Source organism: Vulpes lagopus, chromosome 5 (assembly GCF_018345385.1).
Source record: "Vulpes lagopus strain Blue_001 chromosome 5, ASM1834538v1, whole genome shotgun sequence".
NCBI lineage: Eukaryota > Metazoa > Chordata > Mammalia > Carnivora > Canidae > Vulpes > Vulpes lagopus.
This window is the reverse complement of record NC_054828.1, coordinates 70753862-70771605: the sequence shown is the minus strand read 5'-3', so window position 1 is coordinate 70771605 and position 17744 is coordinate 70753862. Positions and strand designations below refer to the sequence as shown.

At 40.8% G+C, this 17744-nt stretch overlaps 1 long non-coding RNA gene across 1 annotated transcript in view; it reads left to right on the top strand.

The window, feature by feature from the left end:
* Positions 1 to 17484, top strand: part of LOC121491623 — a 50183-nt gene extending 32699 nt beyond the window's left edge. Inside the window, exon 3 of the long non-coding RNA XR_005988013.1 lies at positions 16474 to 17484. This is a non-coding gene — a long non-coding RNA (uncharacterized LOC121491623). The remainder of the gene's footprint in view (positions 1 to 16473) is intronic.
* The last annotated feature ends 260 nt before the right edge of the window (positions 17485 to 17744 follow it).

The following is a 17744-nucleotide window of genomic DNA, read 5'->3' as shown; positions in this document are numbered from 1 at the left end:
ATTCATATATCCATCCATCCATTCATACACTTAACCATTATTTATTGAGCACCTTCTAATTGCAAGGCATCATGCCAGGCAGTATATAAGATTTTTTTTTTTTTTTTTTAGTATATAAGATTGAAAGATGAATAAGACATGGTCCTTATCCTCAAGACATTTGCCACCTAGAAGAGGATTTAAGAAGTTGCCCAATAGTCATAGTGGAAATATACGTGCTTTGTCACATGGTCAGCATAGTCAGTCACCACTGAGAAAGGTGTAAAAAAGGTAGATAATTCTTCCAACTAAAGATTTCCAGAAATCTCTCATGGAGAAAGTGGCATATGAGCTGGATCTTGAAAGATGGGCAGGATTAGATAACCAAAGGTGATAGAGGAGGCATCCCAGATGAAGTAAACTTACTGTACATATAGTAAATAACATGCAGAAGTAGAAAAACACAAGTGTGTCATGAGATCCATGAGTGGTCTATAGCCTACCTTACCTGCAGGGAAGCTATGGAAGGCAAGGATGGGGTGTGTGACCTTTTTTTCATTTTGTTCTTTATTTGATACCTAATGGGGAGTCAGCAAAGATTATTGGACAGAATAATAAAATATGCATTAGGAGAGAGCACTGGAAAGACCTAACTGGCTGTGTGATTTTAAGTTAGGTTGATTTTCCTTATTCAACTAAAAGATAAACAAAACACGGGGGCAGGAAGAGTGCAGGGAAGAAAGATACCTGTATGGTTAGAGTGGATGGGGAAATCCTTGTGGAGCAAGTAGGACATCCCTTTGCCTTCCACCTGGGACAGTAATTCATTGACATTAAAGGAACCAAACTCAAAGTTCAATAGCCACACTTGTCCTTAGACTGAGGGGCACGGACTCCACAGCTGTATTAGTCTGCTTAGGCTGCCATAACAAAATACCACCAACTGGGTGGCTTAAACAACAGAAACTTACTTTCTCCCAATTCTGGAGGCTGGGAAGTTCAAGATCAAGGTGCTGAATGATTGCTTCCTGGTGATCATCCTGGCTTGCAGACAGCAACTTCTTGCTGTGTCTTCATACTGTCTTTCCTTGGTGCATGTACATGGAGGGAGAAAGACCTCTGTCTCTCTTAGAGTCTGCCAATCCTAGGACCCTATATAACCTAATCTAAGTTTAAGTACTTTCTAAAAGTTCAAATTCCAAGTACAGTCATACTGGGAATTTAGGGCTTCAAAATATGAATTTTAGGGGTACATAATTCAGTCCATAGTATGGAGCAAATCAGCCCTCACATCCTTTAGAATCAAAGACCATGCAGTCTTCTAATTCAGTGATTTTCAAGTTATATTTCAAGGAGAACTAGACATTTCAAATAGCACCTTCTGGGGACCCCTCTACAGGGACAAAATATAAGTAGATTCTACCCATTTTATATATTGGGCCTCCACATAGGATTTCCTCTAAAGGAAGAGTTATGCTGCTAAAAGAATATTAAAAACATTTGATCTAGTTTGATGACTTCATTTTACCAGAGGAAGAGAGGATCCTGAGATTCAGAAAAATAAAGAGACTTGCTCACAGTCACGTGACAAGGTAGAGACAAATTCTATAGGCAATAAGCACAACTAGAACTCTGAACATGGACTCCTTGTCCAGTGTTTTGTCCATGTCCCTTATAGATTCCTCCAGGTTCAAGAGGAGAAGCCATGGATGTCCTCATTGTAGGCATGACTAATGGTATAGAATGGTTGCTTACTGAAGATCCTGTCCAGAAAACTACAGAGGTCACTGATCTTTTATCTCTTCTTCCCTCCCTACTTGGTCTGCATGCCCAGGTTTGTATAATGACAGGAATTATAGACTATTAAATAATTTAGATGTTTTTCCTAAACAAGTGTGCCCAGAAAATTTTTGCCATAGATGTCTAAGTGTTGCTCTAATTTAGATCAGTCAGCCACACACAGAAGAATCAGAAGAGGTAAATGGTTTCCTCTCTGGAGATGGGAGAGACAAATCCTTGCCATCTAGGGAGAGATTGATGTACTGAAGTTTGTCAGATCAGCTCTAATCCTTCAAGGAGCCAAAGACACATAATGAAGACAAAGATCAAAGCTGTTGAGGCAAAGGAAGAACTTATCCGGGCTCCTTCTGAGCTCAGAATGCCCAGACTTGGGATGCAAAAGTCATTTTTGTAGAAAAAAGAATTGATTTTAAAAAATCTATTTCTCTTGTGGCTAAAGAAGAGTGTGAGAGGGTGGCAGAGAGCTCCATGCATGAGTCCTCTTGGTCCCTGGAGTAAAGGCCCCTCACTTTGCCTTATCCACAAAGATGTATTAACCAAAGCTGCTTGCTGCCACTTTAAGATACAGGCCATCCAGATGGCCAAATGCTTTCCCTTGGACCATATCCCTTTTATTATTCACACATCATCCTTCAGGTTATAGCTTAAATGTTTTTATCTTCTCAGAAAGACATTTCCTGACCACCCTGCCTCCCCCATTATTATTCTCAACATGAAGCTTTTCCTCTCCTTCAGAGCACTTAACCCAGGGTATAATTATATATTTATATGTTTGGCATTTGCCTTTCCCAGACTCTAAACTCCACTTGGGCTGTGATAAACATCAGTGTATTATGGGTGCTTGATCAGTGTCTGGCACATCATAAGCACTCAGTGAATATTTATTGAATGAACAAGTGGTTTATTTCTACTAATGTGGAAGTTTTGTTGTTTTGTTTTGTTGAGGACCAACTGCCTGTATCTTTATGTTACATTCAATAATCTTGGTAACTGTGGATTTTCAGCCTAGAGTCAAGAAAATGAAGGAGTGTGAGAAATGATTTTAGTCTGTCATTGTTCAATGAAAGATCAGATCTTGAATGGAACTTTCTGTGACAATTTCATTCGTTTAATCTTGCAGCAAATGTTTATTGATCAAGTACTATATGATTTGCACTGTAAAAGTGCAAGCATACAGCATGAATGAGATAGAAGCAGTCTCTGCCCTAATGCAGCAGATAGAAAAAAGTCAACAAAAATGAGCAAGATTGTTGAGAGCATAAGCAGGATGGTGAGCTGAGGAATGATGAGGGAAACTACATTGAGAAGTGGCTGAAAAAGTCTGCTCTATACCAAAGCCTGGGTGTTGAGAATGCACTAGCCATGCAAAACATAGACAGAGGGAACAGCAAATTCAAGAGCCTGAAGGTGGGGATGGGCCTAGCATGTTGAAGGGACAGAAAGGGAGACAAGGATGGCCAGAGTACAGTTAGCAAGGAGGAGCATGGACTGAAATAAGATTGGCCACGAAGAGCTCCAAAACCCATAATTGGTTTAGATTTTATAATAAGAGCAACAGGAAGCCTTTGGAAGTTTTTAAACAGAGGAGTGGCATGCTTCGGTTTACATTTTAGAAAGAGTGAAGATTGGACTAGAGAAGGGAAAGATAGATCCAAAGAGACAAGTGAGTCTATTGCAGTAGTTAAAGCAGAGATGGGTGCTTGACCTTGGGTGATGGCAGTAGGGATGAAGAGAAGTGGGCACAAGATTTATTTGGAGGTAGAAGTGACAGGTCTCAGTGATGAACTGCGGATGGGAGAGAGGGAGAAATTGAGGATGATTCTACTATGACAAATAGCCTTTTCCTTGAAATCATGCATCTTTTCAGTTTGCTACTGACTTGACCCACCCTGATTTTCATCATTATAAACCATTAAGACTTTCACTATTCCCTCCTTGACATCACTTAAGCTCCATATTTAGTATCTTAATTCAATTATGTACAATCTGTATGGCTCATATCTTGATCTTCACAGCTCATTGAATCTCTTTAAAAGGTCTGCAACACACATGAATTAAACATGGTGGGCAAAGTGAAAGAAACTCTAAGTGGTAGACATCCCTGCTCTCTTAGCCACTTGTTCTGAGCAGAATCCAGGTGGGGTTCCTGACTGAAAGGCAATGCTGATGGTCACTGTCTCAGCAGGTATTTTCAGGAAAGTTGGGGAAAGTCAAGTGTCTTAATGAGAAAAGGATATGGGGAAATGAAAGAGGGAGAAAGAGACAAAGTCTCAAATACCAGGGCTGCCAATTAAGCATCTTAACCAACTTGAGATACTGGGCCAAATGAGATGACCAGTATTTCCTTAAGCCCGGCAGTGTTTGTGTGCAGACACAGAGGCAAAGAAGAAGGGAAAGATGGATCTGGGTAGGGAGAAATGAAGCTGGTAATGAGAATAACAGTGGCCACTATTTACTCAAGTCTTACTGTTTGTCATGCAACATGCTAAGACCTTCAGGCAATTTGTACTGTTTAATCCTCACAACCACCCCTTTAAGGATGATCTCCATTTTACAGATAAAAAAACCCCTGAGACTCAAGGAGGTTTAGGTAACTTCCTTACAAATAACAAATAACTGATAGAGTAAGGATTTAAACCCAGATTGGTGTGACTGCAAAGCCTGTGTGTACTTACTATACTACCTTTTTAAACAAAGAAACACTAGATGGAAGGCAGAGGAGGGACAGATGGAGAGAGGGAGAAAGAGCCTAGGAGAACAAATGCACTTGATCTTGCAAAAAAGTAGTTGACTAAAATGAAGGAGAATCTAACCTGAAGGAAAAAAAGTAGATTAGTATATGACATGAGAGTGGATCAAATCTTATGAAATTTCTAGAGATGGATATGGTGTGTTAGCAGCCTCCCACTCTATTTCCCTGCTGGCTATAGGCTCATAATTTCTGCCTTTATTGCTGTTTCTGCTCCCAGCCATGAAACTCTCTATCTTGAGAAAAGCCAGTAGCCCCTGACTTCCCTGATCCAGACCAAAGCCTACCCTGAGAATGGAGGGGTTGGGGAAGAGAGCTGTATGAACCTTGATTCCTGAGTGAAGGAAATTCATGCTAGATGAAAGACCCCAAAGGAGAAGAGCTGCCCTGTAATTAGCTGAGATTTATAACGTGGCACAAAAACTGCTCATATTAGATATTTGTTTTCCCTGCTCTTGCCCCAGGTTTTCAAAGAAATTCCGTTAGTATCCTTGTGGCTCCTGGATCCAGAGGACATTCCAGGAAAAGGCTATTTTACTATTCAAAGAAAGAAGATTGGAATAATTAAAAACTCATATCATCTGCATCTATGTCTTGGGTACACTGCACTTGGTCTATTTAAAAAAATATTTTATTTATTTATTTAACAGAGATTGAGAGAGGGAGAACAAACAGGGGGAGTGGCAGGAGAGAGGGAGAGAAGCAGGCTCCCTGCTCAGCCCATGTGTGGCTCTATGCCAGAACCCCGGCATCATGACCTGAGCCAAAAGCAGATGCTTAACCAACTGAGCCACCCAGGTGCCCCTGTGCTCAATCTATTAACAAGTATTTATTGAGACCCAACTAGATGGCATTTTATTGATTAGTCTATTGTATAATCATTAGTACAATTATATTGATGTACCACACCCTATACTAGATAACAGAGCTATACAAATGAAAGTGACAGATATAGATCCTGTCCTCATAAAGCTTAGAGTAGATAGATATTGAATAAGAAATAACTTGTAAGTGCACTTATAGTACAGGGGATATATAAGTATTCTGATATTCTAGCATCAGACCTCAGTTTGTGCCTTTCAGCAGCTCTTTGACCTTGGGTGAATAATTTTTAATCACAGTGAGCTTTAGTTTCTTCATCTGCAAAATGAAGACCATTCATTCATACAATACATATTTATTGAACAGTTCTAAAATTACTTTAGCCAGAGTGACAAGAAAAGACCTTGCCGCAGATGGTGTTTAAGCCGGGTTCTGAAGACCTCTAATGTGAAGGTATCAGTCATGTAGAGGTTGGTGGTGGGGGAAGGTATTTCAGAAGAAGGGAATGTGCTTGCAAAGGCTGTAAAGTAGGATTGAGCATAACCCCATCCGACATGACTCACAGAGTACTATGAACTGCTAATATGAGAGTGATTTATTATTGTTTTGTCCTCAACATTTTTAGATATGGTTATTATCTGAATCTCAATCCCTACCTCAATGAGTTTCCTTTATAACTATTGAGGGAACATCTAGAATATTTAGAGAATATAAGATGGTGGCTAGCAAAGTGCCAAGTGGTGAGACTCAGAAAGAATGTGGAGGATTAGGGGGTGGGGCAGTCAGTGTAGGAGGGATAGGTACATCCTCTTTGTCATGGAGTTAGATACACAAATGGTGAGTGTGATCTGGGGTAGAGATGCCCCAAGCAATGGAAATCATGGATGCTGAGCTGTAATCTGCAGCCTCACCTTTCTCTATTTTTAAAACTGGTGGAAAGGCCATATTGTTGCAATGGTTTGGTCTCCCTCTGGAGTCACTGGCCTTGGGAAGAGCCCTTGTGGGGCAATAGGGGAGCAGAGACTGGATCTGGAAAGAAGTATGAGGGAGAAAGAGAAGAATTGAGAGGGCCAAAGGAGCTCTAAGTAAATAGGAGTTGGCCCAAGTGGTTAGACTCGTCATCATTAGAACCCAAGCTTTCTCTGCTTCCTGCCTTCCCCAAAGCTCTCAGACTGTAGATATCATGGTTCACAGACCTAGCCGTTTAATTCTGGCTTCATTTCAACTCCAAGATTTGATTTTTTGCTGTAATCTATATTGGGGACCATATGGGCATCTCATGCCCACAAACCAATAAATACAAATAAAAACAAATCAGCTGAAAATATGTTCTCTCTGTCCCTTGCAGGCTGAGCCCTGGTGGCAACAGCTGCAGAGGAGGTGAAGGGGCCCCCACACAGCTGCCCAACTGGCTGTCCCCAAGATCCTGACACAGTGGCATCTTGAATTACACTGACACTTCTTTTGAAGGCACCTCCTCCACCCAAAGTGGCTTTCTCACTTCTGGGAGGAGGCCAGAAAGCTGCAGTCTTTGTTGCCATATCAGGGACTTAGGCTTATCTCAAGAATGTTGTAGAGTTTGCCCTTCCAGCAGCGTGTGGCTCAATTGCCTGGGAAGGAAGTAGCAGATCCTTTTCATTTCCATTAGAACAGAACCTCAGTCGTAGATGCAGTGGCAGAGTCTTTGGTGAGTGAAGTTGTGCAGAGAGGGGGAGGAGGCAGGTTTAGGGTTAATAGATGAACTGTTAGTTCTCGGTAAAGAAAATCTCAATTCACAGATGATCCAAGGTAGGAGGGAAACTTCCTGACATAGATTAGACATAAAAACAGACAATTCAGGTAAGAGTGGAATCATATTTCCTACAAAACTGTAATTGGAGAACTGTTTACTTATTCATGTTATTGCCTGGATTCAAAGAGATGACTTTGAAATTAACCCACACTACTTAAGGAGCACCTATTATTTGTCAAGTACTCTTCACGATAAGTTTCTTTTGCTAGGGTTATGCTGTTTTTTCCTCTAGAGCATGATTAGCAAACTATAGCCCTTGGGCCTAAACCAGCTACCTATGTTGTTAATAAAGCTTTATTGAAATCCAGTCATGCTCATTCATTTGCCTGTTATTTATACCTGTTTTCACACTGCACTGGTGGAGTGGCCAGGACTGAATGGCCTGCAGAATGGAAAATAATTATGATTTTGCCTTTTACAGAAAAATTTGCTGTCTGCTTTCAAGGTTTTTTTTTTTTTTTTTTTAAATTTATTTATTTCTTCATGAGAGAAAAGAGAGAGAGAGGCAGAGACATAGACAGAGGGAGAAGCAGGCTCCCTGTAGGGAGCCCGATGTGAGACTTGATCCTGGGACCCTGGGGTCACAACCTGAGCTGAAGGCAGATGTTCCACCACTGAGCCACCCAGGTGTCCTTCAAGTCTTATATTCTGACAAAGAATTTTCCAGTGAGATGATAGATGGGGAGTGGTGGGAAGGAAGGGAGAAGGGAAGTGATATTTGTTGGATGAGACATTGGCATAGTAGTTCAGGACATAAGTCCTGGAGCCAAACATACCTGGGTTCAAATTCCAGCTCTGTCAACTATTAGCTGTGGGTTTGGGGCATGTACCTCAGATTTCACATCTGTGAAATGACTCTGACAATTGTAGTTATCTCATAGGGTGGTTATCAGGATTGGGGTGGTTAATGTAAGCACTGCCTAATGCAAAATGAATGCTCCACAGAGAGAAGCTATTATTTTTATTACTAATCCTATGGTCCAGGCAGTAGGCTAAACATGTCATGTATGTTGGCTCAGTTAATCATTGCACCTTTCTATGAGGTGGGTATCATCCTTTCTACTCTACAGGGAGGGATCTGTAGCATAGAATGCTGCTTTGGGTCACAGGACTCATGGAAGGCAAAGTAATTGGTGTGAACCTACATCCTCTGGGTGCCTCAGGAAGCAAAATGGGAGAGTAGCTGGGGAGAGACAAACCACCCTTCAGCTTTTGCTATCATCAGTTCCAGCTCCCGGAGGAAACCAAGAAGATGCTTCCTGAATAGGTGCAGAGATGCTTCTCAGGGGGTGAGGGCAGAGTGCACCCCCTCAGCCTATGAAGGAAATAGGTCTCTGGGTATTTCCTTTTGAGAAACTGAGCAGTCATGGTCAGAGCTCTGGAAACCCTTGTGTCAGGGAGTTGACAATGTCTGCTCTGGGATATGGGATGGAATTGCAAAGTTTCCTTCATTTCCTGTCACCCTCACCTTTAATGTTTACCCACAGCTTCCTCATGTCATCCTGGGACCGGAAGTGCTTCGGTTGGGAGGTGGAGGGCAGAGCTGAAATGAGGATGATGTCTGACAGTCACAATAGAATAGAGCCAGGGAGGGGAGGGTGGTGAAGCTACCAGATGGTATCTTGAAGCCAAATCATACATATTTTAAAGCAAACTCCAGAAGCTTTATTCGGTTACCTGGGTCTATTGATGTCACTTGGACTGGATCAATATATCTTCCCAGAGAATTCAGAGGAGAAAAGTCTATGTGGGGTCTGTTCTGTAGGGAGAGCATGTTGATGGCAGTGTGACAGCTCCGTGACAAGAGTACTGAGTACTCAGGAACTGATGTTAATGCCATCTCCCTGGCAGGAGCTTGCCCCTACCCTCCAGATGGGGCAAGTGGTATGAGTGGAGAGAGTGAACAAGTGGAGGCTGTCATACATTCACACACAAAAGGATCCAGCATTTATTGTACTCCTGTGGTATGTCAGGTTGCACACTGGACACTATATCAGGACTGTTCTTAGGGGACAGGCTTGGATTTGCTCTGAGAGAGACCCCACTGCCATGGGCACTGGCACAGCAGGGGTGTGTAGCTCACTCCTTCATCTGCTGCCTTGGTGAGGCTTTGTGAGAGGATGGCCAGGATGTATTGCTTCTCTAGAACCAGCCCCTCACCCATTCCTGGGGTACACAAGGTGACCATGCCTGAAGCTTGAGTCACAGGGGTTGTTCAGTCTCACATTATTTTCTTCTGTCTGCTTGTTCTTCATGTTCTGTTTGTTTTTTCCCCCCCTTTTGCTTTGTTTATGTATCCACAAATGGGAGGGCTTCATTAAGCTAATTAAAAAGGCACAAGGGAAAAAGCATGACAGAAAATCACTTGGGCTTTCCTAAGTGACACAGAGGATGCACAGGCTCTGCTGTCCTTTCCCTGTCTGAGCTGCCTCTGGTCCTGTGACTGTAGGGTAGAGGTTAGGGGTGGTGTAGAGGCAGCAGGAAGGGAAATGAAGACCTTTCTCAAGTAGCTGAGCTAAAGCCGAGACTGTCTGGCCCTATGGCAGTCACCACAACCCCACACTCCTCCTCCTCCTCCTCCTCCTCCTCCTCGTTCTTCACACCATATCCTAGTAAGCCACAAAACTTACAGTCTCAATTGCTGGTGTGCTTTTGGAGAAGCATGGTCATGTAGAGCTGCTGCTTCAGGACCTTCCTAAAAGGGGATGGCATAGATTCCTTGACCAAGGAATGGTGTGCACCTGGGCATTCGGATAGGTCTTTCTTCTATCTAGTTCATATCCTTCTTGTTGCTCAAGGCCATAGATCTCTTGGAGGGGAAGAACGGATGAGATATATGGCATCATGTTAATTGATCTTGCTTGGAAACAACTCTGGAGAGCTTCTCCAGCCTGAGAATATCCTCCATTCCTGATATGACTTTGTCTCACAGTAGTTTATGGTTTATTTTGCAACCTCATATAAATGCAGAACTCTGTATTGGATCCTGTGTTCTTGTTTTGGGACATCTGGAGGCAGGGAGAGTGTGGCCTCAGAGCTGACATGGAGACGTTATCCTGCCTCTTGGTGGCTGAGGACATTCACGTATTTTCTTTCAATCTAAGGCTCCTCCTGGAGAGAATGACCACTCCTTGCCTTCCAATCTTCCCTTCCCACCTGCCTTTAGAGCATCAACTCCCCAGTATTTGGCCCCAGGGGAAGGCAGTTTCTGGAGTTCCTCTCCATCCATGAAGCAGCTTATACCTTCTCCAGGCCTATGCAAGACAGACTGCCAGAGAACTCCTCCCAGCATGATTGATTAGTTAAAGTATGGCAAGTCCAAAACTCAAAATCCTCAGCCTGTCTTGGTGGTTGAGAGAGAGAGAGAGAGAGGGAGAGAGAGAGGGAAAATATCTGAAATATAAATTGCTTTGTGCTCTTTAAAATAAAATATTCAAACATTGGGTGTTACAGTATAATATTTTTCAACATTTTATGATTTTATTATGGAAAATCTAAAACATAAATTAAAATTGAAGGAATTTTACAGTGAACACCTATATATCCACTGCTCAGATTCTATATTTAGCACTGTACTATACTTGTCTCATCAAATTATCTATCTCTCCATTCTGCTATCTATTCATCAAACCATTTTTGTTCCTACCCGAGCCCCCAGACCAAGTGAATCAGGAACTCCAGAGGTGGGCCCAACAATCTACATTGTAACAAACCTGATGGTTCTGATGCTTGTTCAAATTTAAAAACCACTTAAACTTTTTGATGCATTTCAAAATAAATTGGAGATATTGGTACACTTCCTCTTAAATACTTTATTCAATAAATATTTATTGAGCACTTACCAGGTGCAAGGTACTATTCTTAATGCTAGGGATATGTTTTCTCAGAGCCTGATAGACTCAAGATAACTATCATTAAGTTGAGAGAGACAGTAGGCAGGAGGAAAAAGAAGAGGGAAGGAGGGAGAGAGAGGGATGTGAGCAGGAAGGTAAGTAAGCAACGCAGAGTTGAAAACTTTTCATGTGATTATTGACACATAAAACTGGCTAGTAATGGACTAGAAGCAAATAGAACAGAGAAGCCTGCTAAGTTTTTGAGGGACTTGTGCTATTAAGAGATTTCACAGTGTTTGCCCAGTAAGATTTAGGAATTTGTTGCAGATGAGGAATTGTGGTGCATCTTTTATTCTTTCCTTTTCACTGGGAATGATTACTGCAGTTACATGGTCTTGTTCTCTGGCTGCGTGTGGCACAGGGGCTGCTCTCCAAGGTACTGACTGACCCAGCACGAAGCAACCCTAACTGTTGGGTAGACATTTGGGGCTCCTGGGAAAAATTTCAGAAATAACCTCCTTGCACTTTCTAAAATATCAACTGCTTTCCTTATTCCATCAATACAAAGAAGGAAAAGGAAAGAGAGAGGGAACAAGAGAGTGAGAGCCCCAAAGTGTGTTTCATGGTGCTTCTTTGTTGCTTCACACTGAGTCAAGCAAATAATTAGACCTAGGTAAACAGAATTATCAGAGTCAGTGAGTAGCGTTCCTCTAAATTTAAAGGGTTTAGCTGAATTGATTTTGATATGTAACTGACACTTTGTGACACTTTAGAACAGTGATTCTTATGATTCTTAAAGTGTGATCTCTGGATTAATGACATCAACACTACCTAGGAACCAGCTATAAATGCAAATTCTCTGTCCCTACCCCAGACCAACTGAACCAGAAACTCTGGAAGTGGGCCCCAAATATCTGTGTTTTAAACCCTCCAGGTAATTTTGGTGCTTGCTAAAGTTTCAGAACCTCTGCATCTAGACCAGTGGTTTTCAAAGTTGGCTGCACATTAGAATTACCTGGAGCTTTGTAAAATATTGAAGCCAGGTCCCATTCCCACCCTCCAAAAATTGAATCAGATTTTGTGGGAATGATGTTCAGGCTTTACTGTGTTTAAAATTTCCACAGGTGGGGTGCCTGGTTGGCTCAGTCAGTAGAGCATGCAACTCTCAATCTCAGGGTCATGAGTTCAAGCCCCATGTTGGGCTTAGAGCCAACTTAAAAAATAATAAAAATTTAAAACTTACACAGGTGATTCTAATTTATAGCCTGTGTTAGATCATTGCCTTAAAATTTTAGAGAACACATAGAGGTAGCTGCTGAGTCAATAGGAAATGACAACTCCCAACACTATGACTTCTAGCTATCAGTTCTATGTTTCTGGGCCCTGAGGCCTTTCTGGGTTTCCTTGAAGACAAACTAGGCCATCATAGTCACACAAATACATCTCACTGATATGAAGTAAGAGAATACTAAAGACATTTGCATAACATTGATATAAAGGTGGAGTTTTACTACTTTTGATTATAAGACCTAACCTGTGGCATTATTTAGATTAACACTGTCATATTATAGCCCTTTGTTGAGGCCATCACATTTTGATTGGTCTCTGATTTTCCCTCCCCACTGTCCTCCTTGATTTCCTGATTCTGGATGGAATCACAGGGAGTCACAGTCATGTAGAATAGAAATCATGAAAACAAAAGAAGCAGAAACTTTTCTAAGCCATCTTGAGTAGGGAGAATGGGGAGCTCTCAATATATTATCTCCCTGCATCTCTTATGGTAGATGAAGATAGTGGGACAGTCTGAAAAGAAGAAAAGATAGTATGTACAGCTGTGGTTTATAAACTGTAAAGTATTCTAGAAACTTAAGGCAGTATTATGTTTTTCTTCTTAAATTAATAATTATGCAGGTGGGCATCATTGTAGTGTGGTCTGGTTTTAGAGGTATCTTAATATGGTACATTGAATGAATCATCTTAGTAGCATTTCTGCAAAAATAGAGTTTGGGATTTCTGTGGACTCAGTTGAAGGTTTAATATATGAGAATAATCAGGACTTCATCTCCTAGTCTCTTCTCTGAGTTTTATAAAATGACCCAGTTCTGAGGCCCTATAATACCCTATCAGATTACATCTATTTTTAAGGACACCATAAAATGGTATCTTAGAAGGAATTAGGACAGGTTGGGGCCATTTTGGGAGCAACACAGCTAAAATGCCTTTCATCTGTCTTATTTGTTTTTCCCTTAAGTCCCAGAGACACTTTTAATCAATGTTTTAGAAACTGGATGTCATTTGAAGAAGTTAAGATTTCAATCATAGCAGGAGTGATGTTGGAAAAAAATTTTAAATAAATTCACTTCATTTCACTTTGAACAGATGCCAAAATGTATCTCTTCATTCTAGAGTAAAGCTATTTGAAAGACATTGAAAACAAACTCCCTTCCAAAGTTTCTTCTAGTCTCCATGCTATTCCCCTGCATTATTTACCATGATGAACACCCAAAATAGCATTGCTATGGCAAATATAGGGCATGGGACAGGAGCTGGAGTTGGGAAAGTAATTACCCAACCCATCATGGAAGCTGTGCCTGAGTTAGATAGGAAAGTTGAGCTCCTTCAACTTCAGGCATCATTCAAATTGGAAGGGATTTCAGATCATTTAATCTTATAGGCTTTGGATCACTCTAGAAGAAGTTAGATGCTAGCTTGGCAGTATAATAATTTTTTCTGCACCACTGTGGAATGCAATGGAGAGAGAAGGTAATAGAGGCAGTATAGATCATATCAAAGATTGGTTCTTTTTTTTTTTTTTTAAAGATTGGTTCTTGACATCATTGTGAAAAAAGATTTTGTTCTTTCCATTATCCATATTCGATGCTTTTTGGTCCCTTTTTGTATCCTCTATCCTGGGGCCAGGAGTACAATGAGGCAAGCATGGTGCCTAGCGTAAAAAATGTAAGGAAGAATCACTCACCCACACACCCAGCATTTACATACTAGTGGCCCTGTGTTTCTTCCCTATCTTATCACCAGGAAAACCATCTGATAAACTAATTTATGACAGTGTTGGAAGCATACTGAACTACTCACTCTCAAGAATATGTGTGTGTCCAAAGTGGAATTTCTGGAAAGGCAATATTTCACCTAAAGAAAGGTCCTTTTCAGTCTTAGCTTATATACAAAAAATTTGAAATCAAAATCTTGATGATCAGATTATTGACAAAAATCAACAGGTGAATCAATAAAGAAAATGTTATGTAAAATAGAATATTATTCAGCCTTAAAAAATGAAGGAAACCCTGCCATTTATGACCACATGAATGGGGGATATTATGCTAAGACAAAGCAGGATAAATACTACATGATATTGCTCATTCAAGGAATCTTAAATAGTCAAATTTATAGAAGCAGGGATTGGAATAGTGGTTACCAGGGGATGGGAGGAGGGGGAAATGGGAAGGTATTAATTAGATAGTATCAAAGTTCAGTTACCCAATATTCAGATTCATAAGTTCTAGAGACATATTGTACAGTGCCTACAGTAACAACACTATATTCTTAAAAATTTAGTAAGAGGTTAGATCTTACAATAAATGTTCTTTTCACAAAATAAATAAAGAAGGCTGGAGGAAACTTTTGAAGGTGATGGATATGTATATGGCATAGATCATGGTGATAGTTTCATGAGTTTATGCTTTTCTCCAAGCTCATCCAGTTGTATACATTAAATATGTATAGCTTATTGCATGTCATTCATGCCTATTTAATATAATATGGAACAATAAGGGATTCCATTGACTAAAGGGAAGAATTCATGGAGGTAATGGAAGAGGAAGTTGAAAAGAAATGTTGGGGTCAAATTATGAAGGGCTCTGAATAAAGGCTTCAGGTCACAGAGATTATTACAACTGGGTTGAGAGTGTTTGATCTGAGGAAGATGGGAAAGGTCCCATTCACCTGTATGCTTTCCTTTGGCCCATTAGAGTTTAACTCGAGTTTCCCATTAGAGATGAACACATTCATAATAACATGTCCTGAGGGTTGGACAGCCCCTGAACATAAGTATTTATTTGCACTTTAGTTTAAACTAAACTAGTGCAAACTGGTAACCTAGTTTAGCATAAACAGGTAACCTTGTGTAAACTAGTAACCTAGTTTAATGTAATCTAGTGTAAAATAGTAAATTAGTTTAGTGTAACCTGGCAACATAGCATAAACTAGTAACCTAGTTTAGGGTGGCTTAGTAACATAGCACAAACTAGTAACCTAGTTTAGAGTAATATAGTAACCTAGCATAAACTATTGAATTAGCTAGGGTAACCTAATAACCTAGCATAAACTAGTAAGCTAGTATAGCATAAACTAGTAAATTAATGTGAATTAGTTACCTAATAAACTAGTAAACCAGTGTAAAATAAACTAGTTTACTAGGCAAATGGCCATGTTCCTTGTAATAACTCTTGAAAATGAGGCATTTGGGGTTATATTTATAGAAGGAGGTACTGTCCTTTTATAAATATGGATAAAGAATGGCAGACTTTAAGAGCATTCTCCAGTATGATACTTGGGCAGCAGACTATGATCAAAAAAGAAAATGGTAACAACACAGGAGGTAACCATGAGATAATGGACATCAATGATGATAACTTATAATTCATAAATCAATTTTACTTCCATTATTTCATTTTATCCTCATAACGGCTTCAAGAGGGAGCTGAGACAGTGATTACTTTTATAACAAGTACACTGAACTTCTCAGACTTTCATGCCCTGAAGGTCACCAGGTCTCTGCCAGAACTCAAGCGTTCTTTTTGCCACCCTGCAAAACTCACCTATTTCACACTCTTCCAAAGGCCAGTCCTTCAGGGATTTAAAACTTCAGTTCTTCTATTAAATGCTATCATATTTCTGAGATTGTGACTCTTGAAGCCATGAACATTGACAGATCTGTGAGTGACAAAATCAAGGCAGCTCAGCTTGTCCTAGTCTTGACCTTCCATCTTTGAATTTCTATATATGTTCCATTTGTCAGTAGATTTTGAGAATAAATAGAGTAGAAAAAAGGAATATGAGTAGTTATAGAGGTTGAAAAAGTATTATTGTTTTATGTAAAATATGGAATATTTATTATTATGATTATTGTTTAGACATGCTTAGGTAGTTACAGGGAGAGGACTAAGCCAAACCAATGTGAGTTTGTATTGTGCAGTTATTTTTCTTTTTAAGAATTTATTTATTAATGAGAGACACAGAGAGAGGCAGAGACATAGACAGAGGCAGAGATAGAAGCAGGCTCCGTGCATTGAGCCCGACTCAATCCCTGGTCTCCAGGATCATGCCCTGGGCTGAAGGCAGACGCTTAACTGCTGAGCCACCTAGGCGTCCCTATTGTGCAGTTATTAATACTGCATGATTGATATGCTCATTACACCTAAACCTTGGGCAACTAATTTCCTACTAATTTCCTAATTTCCACTTTATTTTTCTTCCCACAGAGACTGTTGCTTCCTGGGTCTGGAACCTGGAGCTGGAAACAAATGCTTGGGGACCTTACTGCACCCCCAAGGGAGATGTCTGGAAGCCTGGAGTTGGTGTGGCAGGAAAGAAGGCCCTTTGTTAGACTCATCCTTGCACTCTGGGAGGCAGAGATGGAGGGACCTGCCAACATAGAGCCAAACAGTGACTCACCTATACAGTAATGTAGTTGACAACACTTGTGCCTTGTTATCTCACCAAGTCTTCAGGACAACCTGAGGAGGCAAGCAGGGCAGACAGCACTGTGAGGACACTGGGGCTGAGAGAAACAAAGTGCGTCTCCTGAAGTTACCTGGCTGGAGAGCATTGAGGCTGGTATATGACCTCAGAGCACACAAGGCTAGATCCAGTGTTTTAGCTATATCACCCTGCTTTCCAGGAAATGGAAATTTTCCATACTTAGAGACCATTCTTGTAAATTTCAACTGCCATGACCATTTCTATTTAAAACATTGGTGGGGTGAACCCTTAGTTCTAAGCTTGAAGACCCAGGTCTGGTGTCACCATGTCCAGAAGCTCTTCTTAATTTCAACCTCTCAGCTTGGATTTAGGTACCTTTCCACTGGGCATCTTTACCTCAATGATAGCATTTACTACTTTTTTGTTTACTTATGACTTGTTTGCTTATTTGGTCTCAGCTGCTAAGATGTGAGTTACTCTGGATATGGGTCTTATTCATTGGCCTAAAATATAGTTGGTGGGCTTTGAACTGAATGTCTTTGCCTGAATTCTTTGTCTCTGCATGGAGTTAGTGTCTCTCTTTCCCTCTTGACATTTTCATGTCTCCTACTCCCTACTCTCAGGAAAGGATCTTACACTCTCCTCACCCTGAGGTATGAGTGATTGAGAAGCCGATGCAGAATTCTTCCTTGTGGTATCTGCATTTTAATAATCAACTGGCACCACCATTGTAGAATTTTCAGCACGGGAATTCCTGGTGGTATTGTCTCATTGTGTGGAGAGAAGGCTGCTGTTCCTTGATATACTACTGCAATGCAAAGTGACCAGGTAAAGGGAGAAGGGCCTGTCTGTGAGACCATTGGTCTCATGTGACTGTACCTGTTGGAACATGATGTGTGTGTCTGTGTGAGTATATGCATGCATTTGTATACCCTTGAGCTCCTTAAACCAGAGAAAAAGAGAGTATGAAACATATACAGTCTATTTCTTCCCAGAGACAGAGCCAGCGAAGGAAAGACCTGAGAGGGAAGAAGACTAATATAGTCGGAGC